The sequence below is a fragment of the Artibeus jamaicensis genome, unplaced genomic scaffold (genome assembly GCF_021234435.1).
Source record: "Artibeus jamaicensis isolate MK-2021 breed Jamaican fruit bat unplaced genomic scaffold, CSHL_Jam_final scaffold_474, whole genome shotgun sequence".
NCBI classification, from domain to species: domain Eukaryota; kingdom Metazoa; phylum Chordata; class Mammalia; order Chiroptera; family Phyllostomidae; genus Artibeus; species Artibeus jamaicensis.
Window position 1 is genome coordinate 21,470,756 of NW_026522046.1, and position 16,104 is coordinate 21,486,859.

Consider the following 16,104-nt stretch of genomic DNA (forward strand, 5'->3'; position numbering starts at 1 on the left):
GCTGAGGCTTTTGCTCTCCTTGAAAGAAAAAGTCATGCTGTCCCTTTTCTTCCAGTGGACTCAGTAGTCCCTGTAAATGTCTCATTTCATCCATAATGACTCGGACACTGTGGGCCAGTGTCCACATGAAGAGTGGACCACCTGGATTGAATATTTACATGGTCATGGACAGCAGTGTGATGATATGCTGGTGGGTGGGGAGTCTAAGGGGACTAAATGGTACTAGAAAAAAACTACAATAAAGATTAAATTAAAAATACAATAATACAATGTTAGGATTTTCTTTAAAAAGTGTTCTCTTTTTATCAGAATAAATACTGTAAAACTCTTTTTGGGGTTGACATATTTGAATTATACTGAAATTCAGAAGTTCACCTTCAATGGTGCAGAGGGTGTTAGGAATTTCGAGTGGACATGTTCTGCGCAGAGTGTTCCAGTGTCCTGTACCTGATCTTCTTAGGGTTCTTTTCTTGTACATTCACCTTGCCCTTACAAGAAAAGAAAGATATGTTCAAAATAAAAAAAAGAACACAGAGAGAAGAAAAAGTATGAGGCTATATATATACACATGGGCAATGACAGATGCATTAAAAAAGAAAAACTTAATTCGGATGTTAGGTGTTTCCAATAAACTTGAACCATTAAAATTTCCTTCTGCTCTCTTGAAAAGGAGCCCTCTGACTTTTTCCTGCTCATAAGACATTTCTGTGGGAAAGTGGGGAATAACGTGAAATTATTAATAGCAAAAAATAAAACCCAAATAAGCCAAAAATAAAATATCTAAAAGCAATATCTTTTTAAAAGTATTTTTCATTGATTATGCTATTATAGTTTTCCCAATTTTCCCCCTTTAACACCCCCTTCCCTCCAACTGTCCAGCATCCCCGCTTAGTTCATGCCCATGGGTTGTACATATAAATTCTGAGTCCTCTGTTTCCTATACCATTTTTATCTTCCCCCACTACTTTATGCCTACTAATTATGCTTCTTCCTCGTACATTTCCCCCCCATTCCTTCCTTCCCCCTTCCCACTCAACTCTCTCTGTGTGATGTCCATTTCTCTGATTCTGTTTCTGTTCTGGCTGTTTGCTTTTTGTTGTTGTTGTTTTCTCTTTTAGGTTCATTCGTTGATAGTTACAAGTTTGTTGTCATTTTATTATTCATATTTTTATCTTTTTCTTAGATAAATCCCTTTAACGTTTCATGTCGTAAGGGCTTGGTGATGATAAACTCCTTTAACTTGACCTTATCTGGGAAGCACTTTATTTGCCCTACCATTCTAAATGAGAGCTTTGCTGGATAGAGTAATGTTGAATGTAGGTCCTTGCCTTTCATGACTTTGAATACTTCTTCAGAGCCCCTTTCTGCCTGCAAAGTTTCTTCTGAGAAGTCAACTGATAGTCTTATGGGAACTCCTTTGTAGGTAACTGTCTCCTTTTTTCTTGCTGCTGTTAGGATTTTCTCTTTGTCTTTAATCTTGGGTAACTTAATGATGGTGTGCCTTGGTGTGTTCCTCTTTGGGTCCGACTTCCTTGGGACTTTCTGGGCTTCCTGGACTTCCTGGAAGTCTATTTCCTTCACCAGATTGGGGAAGTTTTCCTTCATTATTTGTTCAAATAAGTTTTCAATTTCTTGCTGTTGCTCTTCTCCTTCTGGCACCCCTATAATTAGAATATTGAAACTTTTTACGTTGTCCCAGAGAGTCCTCAGGCTCTCTTCATTTTTTGGAGTATTATTTCTTCATTATGATCCAATTGAATGTTTATTTCTTCCTCTTGTTCCAAATTGTTGCTTCAAATTCTGATTTGTGTCTTGTCACTGTTGGTTGCCTGAATATTTTGCTTTATTTCATTTTGAGTATATTTCACTTTTCTTTCATTTTTCAACCAAGCTCAGTCAGTTCTGTGAGCATTTTGATTACCAGGGCTTTAAATCTTCCATCAGTTAGGATGGTTATTTCCTCATCACTTAGTTCTGAGGTTTTGCTGTGTTCTTTCATTTCCGCCATAGCCATATTTGTTTGTCTTGGTGCACCGGTCTGGTTGTTCTGTTGATTTTTTTCTTCAATTCTTTAGTTGTCAGAGTTCCATGTGGTTTGATTTTCTGGTGCTTCTGGTTGTTTATTGATTTTAGATTGCTTATTATCCTCCTTTTGGTTGTGAGAGGAAGCAAAGGGTTTCTACCTATGCCTTCATCTTGGCTGGAACTCCTAAAAGCAATATCTTAAATAGTAGTTTAATATAGAAAATACATATATAGTTTTTCTACTCTAATCGCAAACAGTAGCTCAAAATTTATAGACACATAAGAGCAATTTAAATAGAGTGGACAACACCAGATGCAAGATATAAAAACATTTTTGGAAGATTGAGCAGATCATTAAAGAAACAGTAGACTGGAGAACGTATACATTTATTATTGTATATTAGAATATAATTTTATTTGTTGACAACAATGAATGCTGAAAGACAATAGCAAAATGTATTAAAATTCTGAAAAAAAATTTAATGTATAAAATTTAAAGATCAGCCAATCCAAAATTAATGAGTAGAAAAATACATTTTCAGACACATATGGACTCATAAAGCTACTCACTGTATTAATTTCCTAGGCCTTGTGACAAATTACCATAAACTCAGCAGTTTACAACAAAACGTTTTAATTATCTCACAGTTTCTATGAGTCAGAAGCCCAAACACAGCTGAGCTGCATTGTCCTCAGAGCCTCACAAGTCTGCAATTAAGGTGTTGGCTGTGACTTAGTTCTTATCTGGAAGCTGAGCTAGGAAAGGATCCATACCCCTAGTCAATTGTTTTTTGGCAATATTTTGTTCCCACAATTGTAGAATTAAGAGTTACAGACTTGTTTTTTTTAGCTGTCTGTCAGATATTCTCATCATCTCCTAGAAGCTGCCCACAGTTCCTAGAGGTTTCCTGTAGTTTTCACCACGTGGACTACATCAACATGACTGCTTGCAGCATGACGTCAACAAGGAGAGAGAGACAGACACTCCAGCATGAATGATGCTTCACTCATATATAATAATGTACATTCTATCCTACAGATTTGCTGTATTTACTGGTTAGAAGCTAGTCCAGGTTCGTCCACAGTCAAGGAGCAGTTACTCAAAGGGAGAGATACCAGAATTGAGGATCATAGAGCGGGAATGCTAGAGTATGTTTGCCACATATTTCATGGTTATTTTCCAAAAATAAAAAGGAACAAAAAGGAATGTGTATGGTATCATGGGAAGAAGGGATACAACACAGGGACAAGGTAAGGAAATACCTAATAACACCAGAACAAAAGCCGTGCATCTGGCCTACTGTGAAATCAGGTTAGAGCAAGTGTGAGTGAGGGGAGCATCCATTTGGATGTGGTAAAAAAAATAATAGATTACATGATGGACTCAATCATGTAAATATTTATTGAATGTGCTTTCATAGTTCTCTTGGAGAGCGTGGAAAGAACTCATGACAAATACCTAACAAATGAAAAAAAAAAGCTAGGGAGAAAAAAGACACTACTGACTTCAGAAAAAATGGCACTGTGTTAGGTTCCAAGAATAAATGTTAAAATGAAAAGCAAATTTGAATCATATAGGGATCTATGTGATTCATTCTCTAAAACTAGAGATCTAGCTTTTGCAGTGAGTTATATTTATCCCTTCAATAAAACATTTGAATGTTATATTCTAGGTACAGCTTAATGGCTAAAGATTCTAGGTACAGCTTAATCTTGGCTAGAGATTTAGCCGAGAGGAAGACAAATCCCTGATTTCATGGAACTTAACTGTAAAAGAAAATATAGGAAATAGACAAATATAGAAATTAATATAAAATACAATATGAGTTAGTGGCAAGTTTTAACAAAATACTTAAAGCAGGCTAAGGAGCTAAAGAAAGGTTGGGCATGAAGTGGGAAGGACCAAACTGAGATCTCTACAATCTGATGAATAAGCACGTGACAAAAAGGAGAGTGAGGTAACACAATAGTGTTCAGATCTCATCATCCCTAATAGATTTGTGAAATGGACAGAAATGCTTTTAAACATTAAAATGAGTATTTATGACATATTTTGTTGCTGTTGTCTGCCCTATTTTTAAGAACAATCAGATAGAAACGGTCTATTTTCAGATACTTTCCCCATACACATTTTTGACATAGACATCTTTGCTGCAAGCATTTTTGCCACATCACTAACTTGTCAGAAGAAAATTTTGCTATAAAAAAAGATAAAATAACTTTGATTTTTGCTGTTCTTTGGTTGGCTTCATTTCTCCATTGATGAAGTTTTTGCAGTTATTTTCATTTTTATATTAGATATAAATCTTAACTGTCCCTCATAATGGTTTATACAGTGACAAGTAGGTGTGGTAGTGGCCTTAAAATAGCATTTTTCCTGGATAATGGTGATTTGCCCCAGTAGTCAGTTTCTTATTTTGAAATATACTACATTGGGAGGAGAGGCTAAGGGTGCTTTTTGAGGGCATATCATTCAAGCCCCATTTCCCATAGAACAAAGATGAGTGCTAATGTACAATTCACAAAACAAAGTCAATTATTTTCACAGTATTGCCACGAATCTACACATATTTTAAATAAAGTGTTGTGGGCTGCTCAGCCTGGTTTCAGGAATTGTAACTCTACCCACTGTGACTAAGGATGAGCCAGTGACCTCTGGAATGCAAGCCACAGGAGACAAAGCTTATCTCTGGCAGCAAACACTGCCTCAGTTTCCCCTCCATTCCCCCAAAGCCTGGTCTATATTGTTGACGGGTAAGTCTCCTTATAGTGAGGGGCAACATAAGCCTAACATGATCACTTGGGAGGCCATAATGGAAGGACTTGGGGGACTGCAAAAAAGAGCAAGCAATAAACTCTTGCCCCCTTGGCTATGTGACATAGCCTGAGTCCCCATGTCCTCTGGGAGAAGCACTTTCTGGCTCTAATCCTCTTAAGCCTGAATACCTGATGGGGAGGGGTGCAATTCCTTGCCTTGCCAGAGCAGATCTCAGGGGAAAATCTGGCATCCCAAAGAACTCCTGAAAAACCTGTGAAATCTGCTCTGCTAAAAGTGCTTTCATTCATATGTTAAGGATCCAAGCAGGAAACCCTAAAAGTTTCTGCAAAACTCCCTTCCTGACAGACTCTGACTCAGACTAAGCCCTCACATTTCTTTTTTGGGGGGGTATTACATTTTTTTTCAAAAATTTTTTAAAATTTTTATTTAGTTATTTTTGAAGTACAGTTTTCTGTTTACTTCTCCCATTCCAGCCCACCCCTCCCCCATGCACCCCACCTCCCTAAGCCCTCACACTTCTTTGAAATGTTATCTACTGTTTGATCCCTGCCACCCTGTATTCCTGTGTGTTACAACCCAATAAAAGCCTCTGGAGGAGGGGCCTCGAGGCCTTCTTCCCATGAGAAACTGGCCACCGCTCCTGGCCCTTCCCTTTGATGGATTGGCCACCTCTCCTCCCCAAGCAGATCATGTCTTGTCTTGTTTACTTTCATCTGTGGTGGATGGGCGGATTTGCGGGAAAAGTTGCCCCCACATCTGGTGCCCAGGACAGGGACCCTACGAGTTCAGGACCTCCTTCATTTACCAGAAGTTTCAAGCCGCAATGCCATGGGCACACACCTAAGAAAGACAGAACTCAATGCTTTATTCCCAAAGGGTTCAGAGGCAACTGTGGAATGATCTTTGGAGCTGCCAGCAAAGAAGGTAAAGCCATATCACAGACAAGGCTTCCCTGATTATGATGCATCTCCATCCATTAGAGTCTCCTGATCCAGACTTCTTCAAGCTGTGTGTAACACCCCTGGAGTGGTATTCAACATCACCTAAGAGGGATTTTTTCTACCAACTTAAAGGGACGAATTGATAAATTGCAGCTCAACTACGTCATTAGCTGCACGACATTCAACTCTTAACCTAGCAAGAGGTTTTTCAGACCTTCCGCTGCAATTTTAGCTAGCTGAACCCCAAACATTGGTTTGATGGACTTGATCTAAGAATTTGAGTCATTGGACCCACTGATTGTTTATTGATTTCAATGATGCTTTGTAACTTGCTTTTACTAAATTCTCTCACCCTGATTTCAGATACAAGCCCTGGCTTGTATGTAAACTCAGATACAAGATGCATATCTTCAAAGTAACTCCCTGAAGTCTATGGTAATTCTCCCCAAAATGGAAATGTAACCAGACCTGTTATTTTTTTCATAATTTTGTTATAGGTCTGGTAAAAAAACAATAAAGTATTTATTTTATTTTTAAAAAGATTTTTACTTATTTTATCTTTAGAGGGGAAGGGAAGGAGAGAGGGAGAGAAATATCAATGTATGGCTGCCTCTCATGCATCCCCTGCTGAGAACTGGCCTGCAACCCAGGCATGTGCCCTGACTGGGAATTGAACTGCAATACTTTGGTTCACAGGCCTGCGCTCAATCCACTGAACTATACCAGCCAGGGCAAGTATTTTTAATTTTGTTGTTAATTTTTCATATTTTATGTTATCTTTAATGTTTCTTTTTTATTTGTTGTAATTTTAGCTTTTTTTATAGGAAAACTGCCTTACTGTCAATTAGTTGTGTGGAGAAAATAATTGCAGAAACAATACTTAAGGCAAAGATTTCTATGGCAAAGATGCTGCAGCAAAAAGGCTAGGCACAAGTCTACTGTAGTCACATGGTTTGAGCTGAACCCCGAGAATGCACATTGGCAGCTTTCGACAGTGAATAGTATCTATTCCTTACCAGGATGACAGACTTGAAAAGTGATCACGTATGTGGGTTTCAAAATCAATCCTATGTTCATTGTTGTCAACACATAGCGCACACCTTTGTGAATTCACTGGGAACAATATATAAAAGTAAAATTTGAAGTTTATTAAAGATAACAGCAGAGTAAAAAATATTTATGCATTATTGAAAACAGTATATAAAAAATGTCCTGAAGCTCATGGCTGTAACATATTGTCAATACTCTGACTTGGGCTGATTTATGGAGTTTTTCTTAATGCTTCAGTGTTACTAGAAGCTAATATGAGAACTTTTATCTGAAATTAAATTATACTCAGCAGTTAGCAGACTGGGAAGAGGAAGCCTTATAAGAAAGATAAAGATTTAATTGATCAAATGATTAAAATTATTCTATTTCTTTCTACAGTAAAGGCCAGTAGTTTGCTGTTAAAAATGATATGAGAGAACTTAGCTTTTTTTATTAACCTAAGTATAAGGATTGGTTGGACTTTGACTAATAGAGAGGATGTTCTGTATCTTGTTTTTTAAGAAGAGAGGATTTCCCCTGGATCGGTAAATTAGGAGTTTAAATTCAAGCTATACAAAGTAATTTCCTATTATTAAAATGACCTAAACAGTCATTAACTGATAAGCACTTTTCTTTAACCCATTGTCTACAATAATTATAAAGTTGACATATTAAGAAATTAAATATCAAGCAGTTTATATCTTTTCAAGGCTTATTTAACATTTTCTCAACTGTGTGGAAATCACTGTGGTGTCAAGTATAATAAGATATAATGACTTCTTGAAAGGACCTTTAGCCTAATGGGATACCAAGCATGGCAATGTCTATATTATATAGTATTTGAGATTTGCAAAGACATATGATGAACAAGATTTATGGGAAACAGACAAGTAGGGGTACGGCATTACTGTGCATCTCAGAATTGTTCTTCTGAAATGTGCCTTAATGAATATGCTAAGACTTTAGCATACTGGATCAATTTTAAGGAAAAGAAGCCTCAATAAAAGTAGTGTTATCTGTATAAAGGATGCAGAGAAGACCTTTTTCCAACATTGCAGCTTCTATGTGGAACATTGAAAGGGCTTCTTCTCTGTTTGTGCACCTGTATTTATTCTGTTTATTTCAATAAAAAGTAGTATTATTAATTTTTTTCTTTTATCAAGTTGACTGGTAAAAGGAAAGGTGGCACAAAACATAGACCTAATGAAAAGTAGAGGCAGGTATATGACACTACATTTTAGACATATTTAACTTCTTTGTCTCTACCATTGTTTTTATTTTTATTACAATTTCTATTTGTTATTTTTCATATGTTATATTTATATATCTACATTGTATTACATATATATTGAAACCATATATGAAACAAAACTATAAAATAATAAAGATATTAATTAACAAAACAACAAATGTCTGATCATAAATACAATGAAGAAGGCAAGCAGGTGAACAGATGAATGCATAAAGTTAGATCATTAAGGGTCTTTCACATAAGATTTTGAACTTTGTACTTTATCCTAAAAATCATAGAGAGCTTCTAAATTTGTTTAAGAGTTAGTCAAATTTCTAATTTAGAAAGTAGGCACTATATGAGGTTTTTCATTTGTTTTTGAAAGACAAAGTGAACTTCCTAATATTGAATTAGATATGTATCTTAAGGCCAAAAATCTGTAACTATTCAGTGCTGGCCACATGGTGAGAAAATGTAATGTCAGTTGAGTTAATTGATTAATTTGTGAATGCAGGAGACCATTTAGAATGTAGCCATGATTTGTGTCAAATTGATAGACACAAGCTGAGATGATAGGTATATATATTAATTAATTTAGGGAACACATACTGAATATACATAGCTAAAAGAACTCAGACACCACCAGTTGTGAAATTGTGATTATAAAAGTACCTATGTTATTTGTAAAGATCTTAAAAGAGAGATTTTCAAAGGGAAATAGATCAATATGACTGTAGTCTGTGAACATTAATTCACATCCTGGGAGAAAACATCAGGTCTATATCACTAGTTTGAGATGATATGATAAAAGATATGTGTGTGGTTAGTTCAGTACTTCAGTGGATGAAATTCCAAATAAATAAAGATGACTCCATTTCCTCCCAGTTCACAATAAGGCAAATTTGAATTGACTATCTATTTTGTCATTCAATGTTTTCTCAGTAAAATACTTCCTGTATATTTCACAGAAATTTTTCTACATTGAATGTATTTACACATTTACAATCCAAAATGAGATCTAAACTAACACTTTTTTGTTTTTTGAAAGAAAAGCATGAAAAAGCATTTTGTATGTTTTCACAATAGTTGTTTTGGTAAATCAACAGCTAAAACATAAAGTACAAAATAATGAGCAAGGTAAAAACAACAAAGAAATTAACAACTAAACTTCCTAAACTGATTTGTCCATGGCAGTCATTTTTGGTGCCATGATTAAATTTAGTTTTTTGATATAAAAATGTTTACTGTTTCTACTGATAGATTTGATAGCAAAGCAATATAACCATACAAATTGTTAATAGATATACATACTTGTTCACTTGACCATCATTCTAAAAAATATTGAAAAAAACAAGTCTGAGGTAAGATTTTTCACTTTTATTTTGTTCTTTTGAAGTTCTAATAATGTTATTTTTTTATTTCTTAATTCACTTTAACAGACTCATAAAAGTATTGGCTTATTTAACTGACATGAGTCAAACTTCTTTATAAGTAAATGCTGGTATGCTGACTTACGAGAGTAATAGGAATAATCTTTTTTTCAAGATGTACAAATGGCGTTTAAAAATATTCAAACAAAATATAGTTTCTGAAATAAGATATGTTACTGGTTAGATTTTATTAAATCACTATGCATTTATTCACTCCAAATATTCATCATGTTTATGCTATGAATAATGAGTATTCAAAATAAATACTAGAAAAATTAAATTATTTTATTTAAAATTATAATTAAATTATAATATTTTATTACAACAACAGACTGGTACAATACAGTGGTCTTCAATGTGAAACAATCTTGTTCCCAGGGTATAATTTAGTGCTGAGATTGAGAAATCCTGGTAGATAAAAAATAGTTTTTCTTTACATTTTAAATTTTAAATCTTTTTCAAATATTAAATTATTTTATTTATATTTGAAAATTTTTAATGTTTATTTTTAATTATTTTATATTTTCTTAAATTCTATACAGGCCTAACTAATGAACAAGATAATGCCATTTAATTACTTCTAGAAATATTATTTTCAATCCAACTATTTCAACTACATAAATAAAATTCTAAGAAGCTATAACTCTACATTTAATAAATTCTAACTGCAAATCTTAAGGTTCAGTGAAAACAGGGTAGTTTCATAGTACATTTTTTTAAAATTTTTATTGTATATTTTATCACCATTTACCTGTCTTATGCCCCCTTCCCCCCCAAATCACCATACTGTTGTCTAAGACCATGAGTCCTTCTTTTTCCCTTTTGGCTGGATTCTTTCTCCCCCTAGACAATCACTCCAGAGCTGTCAGTCTGTTTCCTATCTATGAATTCTCTTGCTATTTTGCTTGTTAGTTCAGTTAGTTCACTAGATTCCACAAATGAATAAAATCATATGATATTTGTCTTTCTCCAAGTGACTTATTTCACTTAGCATAACTTTCTCTAAGTCCATCCATACTGTCACAAAGGGTAAATCTTTTTCTTTCTTTCTTTCTTTCTTTCTTTCTTTCTTTCTTTCTTTCTTTCTTTCTTTCTTTCTTTCTTTCTTTCTTTCTTTTTCTTTCTTTTCTTTTCTTTCTTTTCTTTCTTTCTTTCTTTCTTTCTCTTCTTTCTTTCCTTCCTTCCTTCTTCTTCTTCTTCTTCTTCTTTTTTTTTTACAGCTGAGTAGTATTTTATTATGTAAATGTCCCATAGTTGTTTTATCCACTGATGACACTTGGGCTGCTTCCATATCTTGGCAACTGTAAATCACATTTCAATGAACATAAGGGTGTTTATGTTTTTTTTTCAAATTAGTGTCTTGGGATTCTCTGGAAAAAGGCATTTTCAGATTTTTGAGATATATTCGTAGTGCTTTCCACAGTGGCTGCACCAATCTGTATTCCCACTAATGGTACAAAAAAGTTCCCCCTTTTCTATAACCTTGCTAGCACTTGTTTTTGCTGATTTATTGATGATAGCCATTCCAACAGGTGTGAGCAATATTTTACTATAGTTTTATTTTTCATTTCTCTGATGATTAGTGATGAGCATCTTTTCATATGTCCATTGGCCATTGGTATATCCATTTCGGAGAAGTGTTTATTCAGGTCCTTTGCCCATTTTTCAATGGGATTGTTTGCTTTTTTGGTTGCTTAACATCTTTGTCAGTGATTTATTTACATCTTTTTTTATGGGCAAAGTAATAATTTGGTAGGCCTTCACATTTTTTTCTGGTTGTCACTACTGTTACCATACTCTAAGGCATAACATTTTGAGATGTCATCCCTTTACTTTTCATACATGGAACAGGACCCATAATTATTTGAAGGAAATGTTTCTTATTCTGCATTATGAAAACTTTACTTCTGAGTAAATGTGATAGTCTTTGATTCAGGTACAGCTTATCATAACTTTCTCAATTTCCATAAGAGAGTGTCAGTCCAAGCTCTAGGTCCTCTGAGTCTTGAAAATATAACAGGTACTACAGGCACAACCTACCTGTCCTTGTCTGAGGAAATATAAAGTAAAAGTCAAAGCATATACACTGCATCCAATCTTCTATATCCTAGAGTTAAATTAGAACATTCCTGGGACAGCTGCATACCTATAACTGTATTTTGGCTACTCAAATAATTATTTTCCTGAACCATCTTTTGGTATTATGTCATCAGCCTAAAGAGAAATAAAATAAGAAACAGCCCTATGAGTTTTTTGCTTTCTTAACTCCTAGCTTTGAAAACCTTCACAGTGCTCTATTTCTTAGTAACCACAGGCAGAAGACAAATCCTTGATCTTAGTTCTGGGAATAACTGTGACACTTCTGGATAGCAGAAGTTTTTTCCCCCCTATTGTAGTCACTGTTAGTTATGGAAATCTCTATTATGGTTGTCAGAAAGCATAGGATCGGGCTTTTATAACAATCTCCAGAAAAGAGGACATTGTGTTCAAAAAACTCTTCAATCTTTTTTCCATTTTTTCTATATTTATTTTTCTTTACTTCAGTGCCCTACTTTAAAATTAAGATTAATGATCAGCCTTAATGATGTTTAGCTTAAAATATTCAAGATTATTTATTTTGCCCTTTTCAGACCAAAAATAATTCTTTTTGTCGCTTATTGTACATAAAGTTAAATTCTAAGTAGCCACAACATTCTTCACTTTTTGGGGAAGGTCATCTAGTATACAGCTGGTGGGATGACCCTGATCAATTGAGGCCTCCTCACCTTTACCCCTGCCCTTGGAATGCATGTTCCACTTGCTTTCCCCTCACCAGGAGCTGTTCAAGGTCAAAAACTTGAGACAGGAATGTGGTGACAAAACTTTCTTGACTTTGTCTGAATCCATTTATGGTTTTCCCTGTGTGTAACTTAACTCTGTTAAGCTTCCAGAAATAGCCTCAGGTAAGTATGGATTACCTTACTTACTTACTTACATTTGATAGTCCTTATCAAAAAGGACTATTCTGTTTTTTTGTCCTATCACTACACTATTTATTCTGGAAAATATTTGAAACAGCATTAAAACCATTAATAAGCACTGCTGTTTTAGCTCTGAAACACGGTTATGCATTATAGGCCTCACTGTCTAATATGATAACCACCATGATTGGGTACTATATGCTGTCTTCAGATAGCCTGGATTATTGCAATCGATTGCTCAAAAATGTTTATCCCATACCATTTTAGAAAGGTGAATTAAGTATATTTTTAATTAGCATAGGAATTTATAAGATATAACCTATTAGGTTTTGCTTATGTTCAGAAAATGAGCAGACTTAGATTTGCTTATATAACAAATACTTTTATCCGCTCAGGGAATTGTTAGTCCAGTGTCCCTTTTTGTATTTAACTTCATATACATGTTTCAGATATATTTTTTGTGAAAACATTGAAGATAAAGATTTAACTCATTTGATTTACAGAAAAAATGTTCACAACATAATTTAATTGGCAAAACAGTATTTGTGGTAAAAACATAAATACATATGGAACATATCTTGTCACTTAAGCTACTGTAGTAGAAAATACTATTGAGATATATATATATATAATGAGCCCTGACTAGCATGGTTTCTTTGGTTGGTCATGGTCCCACAAACCAAAGGGTCCTTGTTTTGAACCCTGGTCAGGGCACATGACTGGATTGTGGGTTTGTCCCCGGTCAGGACACATACAAAAGGCACATTGGTGTTTGTCTCTCACATGGATGGTTCTCTCCCTCTTTTGTTCCCTCTCTAAAAATAAATAAATAAACTATTAAAAATAGATGTGTGTAATGAAATTAAATAACAGCTTTTATTGTTATAAAACTAAGAGATCAAAATGTGTCCAGAATTTTTTAAACTACCTTGAAGACAGAGTGTGATCAAAAACAAAACAGCAGAATTTGAGGCACTTATATATACATTTTATCCCTTAACACACACACACTCCCCTAATGAAGTGTTAGATAGTGGATGAACTTCATTTGTAATATAGAAGATAAAAATAATATAAAAGAAACACTTGTCAGGTATTTAAATGATAATGTCCCATTTCTGATATATTGTTTCTCTTTTTCATCTTTAGAAGATTGTCCAAGTGTTAAAAATATCATTTTCAATCTTCATGATTTATCCTTATTTCAATTTTAGTTTAGTACCATTGCATATTTATATAAATCCCTTTCCTAAAAAAGATAATTTTACTGGCTTTAATAAAAGTCATTACTTTGATGAAGGTCTTATTGCTCATTACGTTATGTTCTCTGAGTATGTGAATGTATCACAGGTGTGTACCTAAGAATTTGGCTCTGGATGTACTCCCTTTAAAAGCAAGTGATTTATAAAGATTAATCACTAGCAGTTCTGTTACAGGTAGACAGTCTCTCCAGAGTGCCAGGGAGTCTCCCCCTCAACCAAGATGGTGGCAGCAGGGAGGTTCTTGCACTCAGCACATGAAAAGTTAGCAGCATAACTGAATAGAGAAAAAGCACCCCCACTCCTGTGCGAGATTGGGGGTGAGACCAGGTGAAGGCAGGCACATGCACGATAGAAGTCAAACTCACACAGGGGGAGGTGCTGAACCATAGAGTCAAACCTAACCCGGGGAACCATAGAGTCACTCTGACCTGGAGAAAGAGGGGATTGGGTGGGAGGTGGACCCCTCCAAGGTGCACAAAACTTTGAAAAGATGATTGGTTATTTTGAGAAAGCACCTGCTCCATCCCACATTCAAGCTAATATAATCCCAAGGGAACATGCTCATGGCTCACTGGCTCATAACCTGCACTTGCACAGTGAGCTCCCCCATTCTCTCCATGGGCCATGTGGCCTTAGAGCCATATGGCCCCTGGCCTTTAGGAAGGAGCCTTTCGCTCTCTCTTGCCCACTTAGTGATCTTAGTGATGTACTGGCTGGTACATCTGTGTACTCTCTTGCTGCCCTAGCAGCCACATGGCCCATGGGCATCCTGGGCTCCACACTCAGTCTCCAGGAGGGACCCTGAAATGAACAGCTTCCTGGAAGAAGCCAAACTACCTGGCTGGGGACTGTCATTGCTTAGCAGTCTCCTACAGGCTCCAGAGGACTGTACTTTAAATTGGAGCAGGAACTCTGCACATTCACTTTTGTCTTGGTCTTGCTGAGGAGATGGGCTTTCAAACAGGAGTCTGCCATTCTTCAGACTGCAAAGCACCTGACAAGATCTCGTTACTTTTGCACTAGCATCTGCCTTATGACTTTGGCTTTTATAGAGACCAGCAGCTAAACTTTCCCCTTTTAATTCAGCTACAGTTTAATTATTATTTACTTATGTATCTAAGGATAATAAATGTAAACCCCTTGGTTCAAGTTTTATAATTAATTGTGGAAGAAGTACCAATTCACAATTCTGTATGTGGTGTATTATGATACCCAATCATTTGTTAATAATTTATTACATGGTATGTACCATGTCAACACTTATATCTATCATCACAGTTAATACTAACCATTTAAGGTAGATAAAATAATAACCCATTTCCAGATGTGGTGGTTGGAGGCTTGGGTATTTTAATTAAATTACCATCTTGATAGTGTGGAAGATTTGCACTTCCAACCCTTTGGAAGATTTGCTCTCTGACAAAATGGTATTTCTTATCCACTAAAGTCTAATGATTTTTATGATGAAGTACACTTTGTACAAAAGAGAAATGACAATTGTCACTGTCATGTCTATGTAAAAATTTCAGATTGACATAATGGACAATGGTGAATAATGTAACCCTTTGTGATGCTTTAACACACAGCGTGTAAATGGCACGGCTGCTGCTGGCATCCACTGAATAAGCCTTTCCTTCCTGAAAACCATGGCTATAACTTGATAACTAGCTGACTAAATAAATAAATGAATGAATAAATAGGTAGATAGATAGATAAGTATTGGTGAGGCAGACTTTTCTTTGCAAATAGTATGCCCTTTAATTATATAGCTCTATAGTAATGCTCATAAGCTCTTTCTCTCCCTGTTCTTGACTTAAGTGCCAGAAGCCAAATTTAGCAAGATAAATTCACCTACTCTGTTTGGATATGATATTAAGAATGGGTTTCTCATGGACTTCCGCCAAGATGGAGGCGTAAGTGGAAGCACTGCACCTTCTCGCACAACCAAGTTTAAAAACAACAAAGTTTTAGCAACAAAAATGCAGCCAAACCACAGAAAATTGAACTACATGGAAGTGTGACAACAATGAACCCTTCAGCCAAACCAATAAACTGGTGAAGGAGCGAGTGGTGAGACACAGTGCAGGCCCCAGTGGCAGGAAGCAGCAAAGGGAACCACCATTGTCCCTCTCTGACCCTGCCTCCACATACAGCGTCACTCATACATAATAGGCATGAACAGATCAAAATATGGTTCAAGAACAACTCAGAGCCCCAGAGCCCATAAATCTAAGCGATGAAGAAATAGCCAAACTTTCAGATGCACAGTTCAAAACACTGGTCATCAGGATGCTCACAGAACTGGTTGATTTTAGTCACAAGTTAGAGGAATATATGAAGGCTAAACTAATTGAAATGAAGGGAAATGCACAGGAAACCAATAGTAATGGAAAGGAAACTGGAATTCAAATCAAAGGAGTGGACCAGAAAGAGGAAACAAATGACCA